This window comes from Gekko japonicus, unplaced genomic scaffold (genome assembly GCF_001447785.1).
Source record: "Gekko japonicus isolate JY-2015 unplaced genomic scaffold, Gekko_japonicus_V1.1 scaffold813, whole genome shotgun sequence".
NCBI classification, from domain to species: Eukaryota; Metazoa; Chordata; class Lepidosauria; order Squamata; family Gekkonidae; genus Gekko; species Gekko japonicus.
Window position 1 is genome coordinate 630,857 of NW_015160860.1, and position 12,860 is coordinate 643,716.

Here is a 12,860-nt window from a genome sequence, read left to right on the forward strand (position 1 = left end):
TGGCCACAAAGTCGTGTTCCTTTTGTTTATTTGGGGCAAGGCTCTCCTGTTGCGTAATTCTTTTGTTTTGTTGGGTGTAATCTCTGATGCACATGGGAGTCAGACAATACCGATGACCCAGTGCTGAACACATGAGTTTCTCTCTCAAGATATTGTTGTCCCTTTTCTGGCCCACGTCCAGTTTTAGTACTAAGTTTAACAAAAACAGAAGGAAACCCCCCCCCTGAACAATAGATACAAATTTAGAAACCTTTGGGAATCCAGTGCAGTGTCCATCCCCACCCTTTGAAGCTGCGTCCAGAAGGCAGTTTCCTTTAAGTTTCTGAGAGATCCCTTCTCCTCTCCACTCCCCCAGTACTCCAGATAGGGTTTGCATAAGCAGCTGATTAACATTTGGCTAACCTTTCACGTGTTCCTTGCACACCCAAGGAACTCTGCTGAAAGCAAAGTTTTATGGGCGAGGAGAATGTGAGCCCTGTAAGTCACAGGCAATCACGGTGGATCAGATGACTTTTGGCTTCCAAGACAGCACTCAGGACTGTAGGCTGCAGAGGCAGTATTGCCAAGTGAACCTGAAACTGCAGCATCAAAATAAGACTTGGGGGGAGGGGGAACAGCATGTTACCGGCTATGGATGAATTCACCGGCCTGGGACAGTTAAGGAAATTCCTAATAGCAAGAAGTAGGGGGATTCCTGCAGAAAGAAGAAGAGAAGAAGAGATTGGATTTATACCTCGCCCTTCACTCAGAGTCTCAGGGCAGCTTACAATCTCCTTCCCTTCCTCTCCCTACAACAGACACACTGTGGGGTAGGTGGGGCTGAGAGAGCTCTGAGAGAACTGCTCTCGAGAGAACAGCTCTGAGAGAACTGTGACTGACCCACGGTCACTCAGCTGGCTGCATATGGAGGAGTGCTGAATCAGACCTGGTTCTCCCATTAGAGTTCCCTGCTTTTAACCACTACACCAGGGGTGGCCAAACGTACTTAATAATAACAGCCACACAGAATAAACGTCAGATGTTTGAGAGCTGCAAGACATGAGCAAATATCACACACACGTTTTTATTGGAAAATATGCAAATTTGCTTTTTATTAACATTAAATTAGATTGTGTGAAAGAGCCGCATGTGACTCCTGAGTTGCAGTTTGGCCACCCCTGCAGTACACCAAACTGGGTCTCATAAAAGAGCCTAAGCCTATCAGAGTGATGGATCAGGAAAATGAAAGAGCATCACCACTAGCCATGGTGATGGAAGGGAGCCTCCACATACACAGGCTGCAAATATTTAAAGACCAGGGCTAGGAAGCACTGCATTGGACTAGATGGATCAGCAGGCTCTGCTTACAAGTTCTTATGTACTTCTCTCTGTCTCTCATTTGCTGTGATCTGTAAGACAAACCAAAGGGATTTTAAGGAGGACTATGGCTCAGGGTGCAAAAAGACCCAGATTCCACTACCTGGTACCTCCAATCAAAAGATCTCAGGCAGGAGGTATTGGGAAATATTTCTTTCTGCTTGAGACCCTGAAGATCCACAGCCAATCAGAGTAGACAGTTCTGAGCGAGACTGACTAATGGACACCTCCAAAAAACACAGCTGAGCCTCTTTCTCCCTATTTGTCCATACATGGGAATGTTTTGATAGGGATTCCTAACTTCCAAACATCTCTCAATGCATTCTTTCATTCTCTGTTACTAGTAGGCAGATTCTCCTGATGTTTCACAAGATATCCAGGCCAGCTCCGAGACTGCCTCTCCCCACCTTCCTTCCTTTTCCCAACCTGCTTTCTCTCTGTGTCCCTTCAGGAAGGACAGCTTTGTTGGGAATTGTAGTCTCTACAGTCAGCATTTATTTCATTTTGATTTTTTTTGCCATCTAGTTGCATTTGACATATTGCAATCACACAGGGTTTTCAAGGCAAGAGATGTTCAGAGGTGGTTTGCCATTGCCTACCTTTGCAGAGTGACCCTGGACTTCCTTGGTGGTCTCCCGTCGTACTACCACCCAAGACCAACCCGGCTGAGTTGCAGTTTGGCCACCCCTGCAGTACACCAAACTGGGTCTCATAAAAGAGCCTAAGCCTATCAGAGTGATGGATCAGGAAAATGAAAGAGCATCACCACTAGCCATGGTGATGGAAGGGAGCCTCCACATACACAGGCTGCAAATATTTAAAGACCAGGGCTAGGAAGCACTGCATTGGACTAGATGGATCAGCAGGCTCTGCTTACAAGTTCTTATGTACTTCTCTCTGTCTCTCATTTGCTGTGATCTGTAAGACAAACCAAAGGGATTTTAAGGAGGACTATGGCTCAGGGTGCAAAAAGACCCAGATTCCACTACCTGGTACCTCCAATCAAAAGATCTCAGGCAGGAGGTATTGGGAAATATTTCTTTCTGCTTGAGACCCTGAAGATCCACAGCCAATCAGAGTAGACAGTTCTGAGCGAGACTGACTAATGGACACCTCCAAAAAACACAGCTGAGCCTCTTTCTCCCTATTTGTCCATACATGGGAATGTTTTGATAGGGATTCCTAACTTCCAAACATCTCTTAATGCATTCTTTCATTCTCTGTTACTAGTAGGCAGATTCTCCTGATGTTTCACAAGATATCCAGGCCAGCTCCGAGACTGCCTCTCCCCACCTTCCTTCCTTTGCCCAACCTGCTTTCTCTCTGTGTCCCTTCAGGAAGGACAGCTTTGTTGGGAATTGTAGTCTCTACAGTCAGCATTTATTTCATTTTGATTCTTTGCCATCTAGTTGCATTCAACCTATTGCGATCTCATAGGATATTCAAGGCAAGAGATGTTCAGAGGTGGTTTGCCATTGCCTACCTTTGCAGAGTGACCCTGGACTTCCTTGGTGGTCTCCCGTCATACTACCAGCCAAGACCAACCCTGCTTAGCTTCTGATATCTGAAGAGATATCCAGGCCAGGCACAGTCAGCATTACTATTACAGTATGTTCGCATTGTGTAGTGTATTCAAAGCTGCCTTGAATGCATGATATGTTGTGAAACATCTAATTGAAGTGTAATGTAAAGCTTCGTCCTGGGCTAGGATCCAAGTCCATCCAATCGTGTTACTAGCCCAGGAAGCACCTAACCAATCACCTTGAAGCAAGCTCCCTGAGCGGGAACATCCATGATTGGTCCTTATGTGAACAACCTTATTGGTTGGTATTTGTACAGTGGGTGTGGCTACATTAGCCGGGAATGTTTAAAAGCAGGACAGCTGCAATGTAAAGGCTGTTCTGGCTATCAGATGTTGATCCGTGTTGGAGTTCTGTTCGAGTTGAAGACTAAAGTTGTGTTCTTGCTGAATCACTCTGACTGCTTTGTTAAGCGAGCGACTTAACACATTGGCTCCAGTGTTCCCTCTAAGCTGAGTTAGTGTGAGGTAGCTCACAGTTTTTTAGACTCTAGCTCACACATTTTTGACTTAGCTCAGGAAAGATGGCTTCAGAGCAAACTACTTTATGCAGTAGCCAAATCGCTCGCTCACAACTTTAGTGCCAGTAGCTCACAAAGTAGAATTTTTGCTCACAAGACCCCACAACTTAGAGGGAGCATTGATTGGCACCCTCTAAGGCTGCTAGTGTTTCCTAACCATTTTCGTATTCTAAAGTGACAGCTATCTTGTCACTAAAAATGTGCATGCATAAATTGACTTTCTTTACCCCCTCCCTTCTTTATGACCGTTATCACCAGTATTACATAATGACAAAGTCTGATATATTCACGCATTCACTACCTCTCTGGAGACAGTAAAAAGAGATACTGCACCTTACGGCTTCTGGTGAACTTTCAGTAATTGGAAACTTGGCTGTGGGTTGACTTTGGCCCTTCATTTGAATGCTGTGGATGTGACCCTCTCAGCCGCTGCATGCTGCTTCACATTACACCCTCTACCATGCAGAAGAGAGGTGTGTTGTGTACAGTGCTGTGAGTTTTCAGTGCATTACCATGCACCATTCTTCACAATACACCTGCATTCACCTACCTTTTTAGTTACTGTTGTCACTGGTAGCTGAGCAAAGGAATATGACCATGACCCTGTGATTCTACTGGTAAAGATTGCAACAGGTAGCCAGTCTAGACGCAAATCTTCCTCTGAACGAGCTACAGTCCCCGAAGGCCCACCCACTCTATCACTATTTCTACAGGGGGGGAAGAAGGGGTAATTTTTTGTCCTACAAACAATCATCATGGGAATTACAGTGCCCACCACGCAGTCTCCTGTGGCTGATATCCTCTAGACAAGCCTGCAGTTCTCCTGGAATTACAACTGTTCTCCAGACTACAGACTACCCTTCCCCTGGAGGAAAGAGCAGCTTCACTGGGTGCAGGCCATGGTATCACATCCCTACAGAACTCCCTCTCCTCTACCAACTGTTCTCCAGACTACAGACTACCCTCCCCCTGGAGGAAACAGCAGCTTCACTGGGTGCAGGCCGTGGTATCACATCCCTACTGAACTCCCTCTCCTCTCCAGACTCCACTCTCCCAAGGCACTCCAGGACCTCCCCAAGCTGGAGCTGGGAACACTATCTGCTACCTACCTTGGCCCACAAGCCTGAGGGCTCCTCTCTAGAAGTGAAAGGCCTTGGCTGAAGCAACACTCTGGTCACTGCGCACACTGGGTGCTGCTAGTCCCCCACTCCCCAAATGAACAAACTGTATTCCTTAACTTGAATAGGAATTCTATGCTTCAAGTGCTAAATATTACACCACTTCCAGGGACATCGTAGAAGTGATGTCAAGCTGAGAGCTAGCATGCTGTAGTGGTTAAGAGCAGTGGACACTGGAGAGCCAGGTTGGATTCCCCATTCCTCCACATGAGGCCGCTGGGTGACCTTGGGCCAGTCACTGTTCTCCCAGAATTCTCCCTCCCAGTTCCACCCACTTCACAAGGTGACCGTTGTGGGGAGAAGGGAATGCAATTATAAGTCACTTAGAGATTCCTTAAGGTAGAGAGAAAAGTGGGGTATAAAAACATTCTCTCCTCCTCCTCCTCCTCCTCCTCTTCCGAGGTCTATTATGCATGGGTGTTTTGCCTCACTTTCACCATGCATGTCCATCAGGTTTTCTTTTTTTCATTCTGCATTGCTTATCCTCCCTTCAGTACTCAGTTCGCTTTCCAGTCACTATTTCCCCAGGTTTTCTGAGAGTGCTTTTGTGCCATTTCCCCCTTATTTTGCCTCCAAGCCAAAGGTAATTCCAAAGCATACAGATGTCAGGTGCCACAGCCAACAACAGAGTACACGCTTATCAGAAAGGTTATACTTTATTGCAGAGCTATAGAGGCATTAACATAGTCACTGTTGAGAATGGCAACGTTCCTACAAGCATAATGGGATATAGGGCATTCGTATGCACCCCCCCCCTTTCTATAAGCCAATTATCCAGGCTCCCGTGCACAGGAGAAGGGTCCCCAGGCCGTTAGAGGCCGCAGCTGGGAACCGAAAGTGCTCCCACGGTTCTAGGCATCCCAGACACTACACCAGCAACCTGCAAGGTCATTGATAAGCAAGCAGTACAGAAGCAAAAGCAAAGAAGCAGCATCTGGCCCACAGGGCCCACAGAGCACGAGAATAGATTCCCCCCCCCCAATCATGGCAGCATAGCTGACAACAGATTCCCTCAGATTCCCCCCCTGCCCTTTTGCCGCCCCTCAAAGGTCACCCCCCCCATACACACTGAGGTCATTCTGCCCACTCTGCTGGGCCTGGCCGAGCTGCCTCCCTTCATTTCCTTGCCACTGTGCCTGCCCTGTCTCCTCCTCTGAGGCTCCCAGAGAGTGGAGCTCCCCCTGCCTGCAAGGCAGAGTCATGGCATGTTTCTCTCCACCTTCTCTCAGCATCTTTCTCTCCACCTTCCTAGCAACCTGCTAGGAAAGCCACCCCCTCCAACTGGAGGGAGCCTGGAATTGCATTGCCCTCCCATAAGAATTTCGACTATGGAATGAGCCAGGGCTTGGAGCTCTGCCACTTCTGCCGGAAGGACTCACTTCCCCCATGCTGAGCTTCACGAAGCCATGCCCAGGCTCCCTGGAGTGAGAGCGAGAGGGCACAGGAGCAGCAGGGGTCAGCGGACAGGAATCCCACCTCCTCAGGTGCCCCGTGATGTCCTGTCCCTTCCGAGAATTAGGGGACCCTTCATCGCCCCTCACCTTCCAAAGTTTTCTGCCCCCACCCCCATGGATATTCTTTGCCCACTAAGTTGGCAAACATGTACAAAGACAGTAATTTCAAGGGGACGCTTCGATCAGTTAAGATACTAAACTTTTCTGTTTTCTTGTGTGTCAGTCTCCCAACAACCCAGAGAAAGGAGAAACTGCAGGGAAAATATAGATATAGATATAGAGATAGATAGATAGATAGATAGATAGATAGATAGATAGATAGATAGATAGATAGATAGATAGATAGATAGATAGATAGATAGATTCAGGATCACACAAAGATAAAACCATGCACATTTGCAAGGAAGGGCAGGAAATTAGCATTACCATCCAGCTGTGCTAGGGCAACAGCGAAACTACCCCCCCCTTTGTTTCAATCTAGTGGCACAAGACTAAAAAAGCTCTCCAGAGCTTCTGACGGAGGAGTCGTCCCCCATACAAATTACAGCCCTGTGCAAAACGTGGTAGAGTTGCACCCAACATTGCGCAGGCGCGTATACACACACACACATTGCCAACAATCACAACTTGCAATGCCAGTGTCAGTGGGTTCTATAATGCCTTCTGTACACTCAACATGTTCCCCCATATTATGAGATTGTATGACTCTTTTTCTTGTTTCACAGTGGCCAATAATACAGCAGAGAATCCCCCAGTGCTTGGCAATATAGAAAATGGGGCGTCACAGCTGCTTGTCAGTTTCAGGAAAAGCCTGGTCAGTTTCAACAGTGGGTTTCCCAGCTTTGCCCCTGTTCCTTTCAGTTCCCTTTCAATCAAGAAACTAACAATCAAGGAACTAAGCATGTGCAAAACCAGAACCATGAGGATTTAAATGGAAGGTGCTTGCTGAATGCTACTGCGCAGTTGGGATAGGGCAATTGCGTAATTAAAAAAAAAAAACTTTGGACACCACACCCCACACATCACAAGTGACATTCCACCCCAATTTAGAAAAATGTGTTTTTTTAAATTGTAGCTGCAAAATAAATATATTGGAGGACAAAGAATGGTACCTAAGGCAGGCACAGAATCTGCAGTAAGGTGTGTGCGCATAATGGGCCCATGTATCACCAAAAACTCTGTGGTTTTACCACAGAGTTTCTTGAAATTCCTATGGTGGCATTCCAGATTTTCCCTAGGAGTAATATAATGCCATTGTGCTGATAATGACCTGCCATGTCCTGTGTTCCCTCTAATCTGTAGAGTCTTGTGAGCCAAAATTCAACTTTGTGAGCTACTGGCATTAAAGTTGTCAGCAAGCGACTTGGGTACTTCATGAATCAGTTTGCTCTGGAGCCATCCTTCCTGGGCTAAGACAAAAATGTGTGAGCCAGAGGCTAAAAAACTGTCCCTGCCCCTGGGATGATTCTTTGAAGAAAGGAATAATTTCTAAATAGTGTGCCAACCTTTTATTGTGGCAAGGGGTATAGGGATGAGGTTTGCTTACAGAACATGGGCTTCCCCTTCAGAGGGCCAAGGTTTTTAGTTAACCCACCCCACCCCAAAATATTTAGCCTAAAGGTACTTTTTAAATAACATTGGTAATCACTGACAAATATGAGAAAGACCAAACTATTTCTAGCAGATGAATCCTGAACCCAAGGGGGAAAGGAAGTGACAATGGGGTCTCCCAGCACAGTATCTCTAGCTTGCCTCCAGCAGCACAGGGATAAATCAACTGATAAGTCTTTTCAGAGCAAGTGGTGGTTACATTTCACTCCCCCTTCTCACTTTCTCTCAGGTTACACCTAGCCAGACACAGAATACCCTGCTGAAATACCCCAGGGCTCACAGTCAGAAATCATCACATCTGAACACACCTTCAGAAAAATAATAAATTGAAACTGTAGTATCTTCGCCTACATCTGCATTCCCTGTGTGCTGGGAAAACATTTAACTTCAGCTAATATTGTGAGTTCTAGTGTCACATCTGTTACTTATATCACTTCCACTGCCGCTCAGGGTCTCTTAAGTCATTAATAGACGGTAAGCAAACTGATGTGTCTTGTGTAACCTTGTGCATTGGAGACTACAGAAATAACAAGGCATTGAGGCCGGAGGCTTACAAAAGCCAAGCTAGACTGGGGAGTTTAAGGGTTGTACTATATGTTGTTTTGGCAAACACGCATTCCCGGTCCTGCATTTGCCAAGATAATGCAAATCCAGGGGAAGCGTGAGCATTTTAGTCACAAGAGAGGATCAGCAGTCATGGGGGAAGAATACTTGAATTAAGGCCTGCTAATTTCCCCCCGCAAATGCCCGCCTCTGGCCATTTTTCTCTCAGCAGGATTTATGCCTGGTTTCTGTTTGCAGTTACGTTTTTAAAAAAACAATTTTAAAACCATTTGGGAAAATGTGGTCTGGGGAGAATCAGCAAGTGAGCGGATGGCTAAGCACTCCTTTCTCACTGGACAATTTTTCTCTTCTTGTGACCCTGCCTCCGCAACATTACTATTTTGAGGGAAAGCAGTCATTGGGGGTTCTTGTTTTCCTCATAACATCTAATTCTTATTTATTTTATTTGTTAATTCGATTTATATCCTGCCCTCCTCGCGTAGCAGGCTCAGGGCGGCTTACAATAGGTTAAAATACGTTAAAACACATTGAAACAATGCAATAACGTAATATGCCCTTAAATGTTTCATACGCAGAGTTACCAGATGTCCTCTTTTTAAAGAACATGTCCTCTCTTTTTGGTGTCCGCCCTCTTTTGGGCTCTTTTTAAAAAACTGATGAAAATGTCCTCTTTTGGGGATGGAAGGTTAGGAATATTCCTAGTAAGCAATTATCACAGCTTAAATAGCAGGGGTATTTAAAGTGAGATTTGTAACAGTGAACACTTGTTTGAAGTAGTCAGTCTGGAAATATGTTCTCTTTTTTGCTTTTCAAAATATGGTAACCCTGTTCGTACATGCATAGATGAATGATCGCTTTTGCCTTGGCTCCCTCGCAAAAGGCTTTCTGACCTCATAGGGTTGCCAGGTCCACACTTGGAAACTCCTGATTTGGGGATGGAGCCTGGGGAGGACAGGGACCTCAGTGGGGTACAATAACATAGAGTCCACCCTCCGGAGCATCCATTTTCTCCAGAAGAACTGATCTCTCTATTCTGGAGGTAAGCTGCAATTCCAGGTGATCCCCAGGTCCCATCTGGAGGCTGGCATCCCTAACTTTCATTATACATAAAACATGGGATAGACTGGCCTGGAATTATTCAGGGTCTACTGCAGTCCTAGCTAGGGTCAGGGAACCTCGTAAATACAAAAAATGAGAAGTTATCATATCCTCCATGAGGCTACATGTACACCAGTGTTTCAAAACTTATTTGTAGCGTCAAGACAGTGTTGTCTAATCAGGGTTGCCATCCCCCAGGTCCCAGTGGGGGTTCCCCTGGGGTTGTGGGGCTGCAACCAGCCACTGGCCAGCTGGCTGGTAGGGGAAACTCTGCCCCCAAACAGCCACGTCCCCATGCAACATCCCTGATGTGATGACATCGCTCGGAAGTGATGTCTTCACATTGGGGACATTGTGCGGGACGCTCTGGTTTGAGGGCAAAACTCTATGGTAAATCTGACCTAAAACCATAGAGTTTTGCCCTCAAATCAGAGCATCACTGCACAATGTCCCTGATGCGATGACTTCACTTCCAGGTGATGTCATTGCATTGGGGACATCCTGGAAAAAACACAGCAAGGGGACCTGGCAACCCTATGTCTAATTCCTTCACTTCTGCTATCAAAGGAGCCCGAGCACATGCTAGCATTTTGATGGAGAGTCAGTGTGGTATGGAGTGTGTGTTAGAGACCAGGGTCCAAATCCTGCCTCAGCCTTGGGTGTTCGCCGGTTGACCTTAGCCTAGTCACTCAATCTACTCTGTAGGCTGTTGAGCAAACAAAACAAGACAATGCTAAGCTCCTTAGAAGTAGGCTCCGATATAAATTATTGCCTTCAGATAAAAGCCATCCATCCAGGTGACATCATTTTCAGTTCCCAACGGGGCTGAGTGACTCTCATTTTGATGAGTGCCCAAGCTCCTTTGCCAGGATTTTTCTTTTGGGTGGGGAGTGGGAATCCAGAGGGTAAAACAAATGTTAATACTGCTACTCATTTAAAAGAAGGTTTGCAACGTTAGGAGTCGATTTAAGTGAATAATTTTTCCCGTTGCAAGGTGGTGAAATGCGGTCCCTGGCTTTGGGCCAGTCGTAGGATAAGGCTGAGGAGACCCAACGGCCTTCTGCAGCTGCTGGTAATGCTGCTCTGCAACTTTCCCCGATTTGGGGGGGGGGGAGAGCAATGTTTGCTTTTTGTTTAGTGGATCTGAAAGCCATTTCCACTGAGGGGTAGACACAAGATGAAAAGGAAACTTCAACTTGCTGACTGTTTCGTGTAATTAATGTACTTAATCTGGCATTTGTGATTAGCTGTGCTCCATTGACAGTCAGTCGAGGCTGCGGAGAGGGGCTGAAATATGTGGCTAGGTGAACAAAGTTAATGAAAGCTCATTACCCGATTTCACTGCAATATATATTTATACATATGTTATTCATTTAATTTCATTCCTGGGATGCTTTCATCCCTGGTGTAATATCATTAACTTAATGGAGTCAAAAGTAGGATGCCTTTGGCTTTTGCATTGCAAGTTATACAAATGATTTTTTGTCACCAGTGGGGTTTTGACAAATGGATATTATTTAAAGGGGGATTTTAAAAAAAGAAAGAAGGCAAAGTCCACTTCTACTAAAATGCTGCCTATTGGGATTTAGATACTAGCTCAGTTTACAAGTATATCTAAGTTTTCCCTGATTTATTGGCTTGTGAAAGTTGGCAAGGCGACCACCGAGAAAGCCAGTCTTTTCTAGGGTCCAAAGAAGGCTGAAAGGCAGGTTACCTTTAAAAAATAATAAATAATAATAATAATAATAATAATAATAGAAATAAAAGACTATATGTGCAAGAAACAGCTCTTTGCTGAAATCCTCTGCACTCAGTGGTCATGGATTAAATATGTATATATGTATTGTTCAACCTTCTCAAGATGTATACTGCTTGAAAAGGTACAATGAATAAATAAATGTGTGAGAGTAAAAGGGTCACAGCTTGGTGCTGTGTACCACCCCCTACATATGCCTCCAGTAAATAGGTTCTGCACATGTTTGTATTGTTCTAAGACCTCCAAAATCAGCTTTAACAAGAAGTGACAGTGGGATTAAAGAAATATTTTTGAACCCTGTGGGAAGCATTGCCTTTTTCAGACGACGTTCGATTTACAACCTAATGTCTGCTGCTAGTCCTTAGAGGAGACTAAATGGGACCTCCAGGTTGTCTCCCATATAGATGAAGACAAGGCTGGGGACCATTACTCCCTCTACGCTGTGGAGTCTTGTGAGCAAAAATTCTATTTTGTGAGCTACCGGCATTTAAGTTGTGAGCGAGCCATTTGGCTACTGCATAAACTAGTTTGCTCTGGAGCCATACTTCCTGAGCTAAGACAAAAATGTGTGAGGCTAAAAAACTGTGAGCTACCTCACACTAACTCAGCTTAGAGGGAACATCGCTGGGGACCTACATAGCGCTGACACCACTGCAGCATCGTGTACCCTAAACCCAGAGTCTGGACCCAGGAAGGAAGTAGGTGATACAGTCCATTGAAATAGATCACGCTTGTCAGGGATATCTATCAAGAACACATGGGCCATGGCGACTGAGACCCAGGTTCAAATTCCCACTCTGCCATGGAAGCTCTCTGGTGCGACCTTCGGCCAGTCACTCTCAGCCTAACCTACGTCACAGGATTGTTGAGAGAGGAGGAGAGGAGAATGATGCTGTAAGCCAGTTTTGAGTCCCCATTGGGGAGATAAGTGAGGTATAAAAATCTGAACAAAAATAATAAAGAAATAAATGTATATTTAGAATACCAAGAAAGGGTGTCTGAAGAATGGAGGTGATTAATCCCTGATTAAAATGGTATATTGTCCCCTTGCTTATTTAATTTACATGCAGAGTATATCATGCGAAATGCCAGCTTGGATGATTCAGAAGCCAGAATTAAAATTGCTGGGGAAAACATCAACAACCTCAGATATGCAGACGATACCTCAAGAGTCTCTTGCTATGGGTAAAAGAGGAAAGCGCAACGGTTGGCTTGAAACTCAACATCCAAAAAACTAAGATCATGGCATCCGGCCCCATCACACCTTGGCAAATAGAAGAAGTCGTGGAAGCAGTGACAGACTTCACGTTCCTGGGATCCAAGTTCACTGCAGATGGTGACTGCAGCCATGAAATTAAAAGACGCCTGCTCCTTGGGAGGAAAGCGATGGCAAACCTTGACAGTAGAGAGCCAATTTGGTGTAGTGGTTAAGTGCGCGGACTCTAATTTGGGAGAACTGGGTTTGATTCCCCACTCCTCCACTTGCACCTGGCTGGATGACCTTGGACAAGTCGTAGCTCTGATAAGAGCTGCTCTTGAAAAAGAGCAGTTTCTGTCAGAGCTCTCTCAGCCCCACCTACCTCACTGGGTATTTGTTGTGGAGAGGGGACGGGAAAAGAGTTTGTAAGCCGCTCTGAGACACCTTTGGGTAGTGAAGGGCGGGGTATAAATCCAATCTCCTCCTCCTCCTCCTCCTCCTCCTCCTCCTCTTCTTCTTCTTCTTCTTCTTCTTCTTCTTCTTCT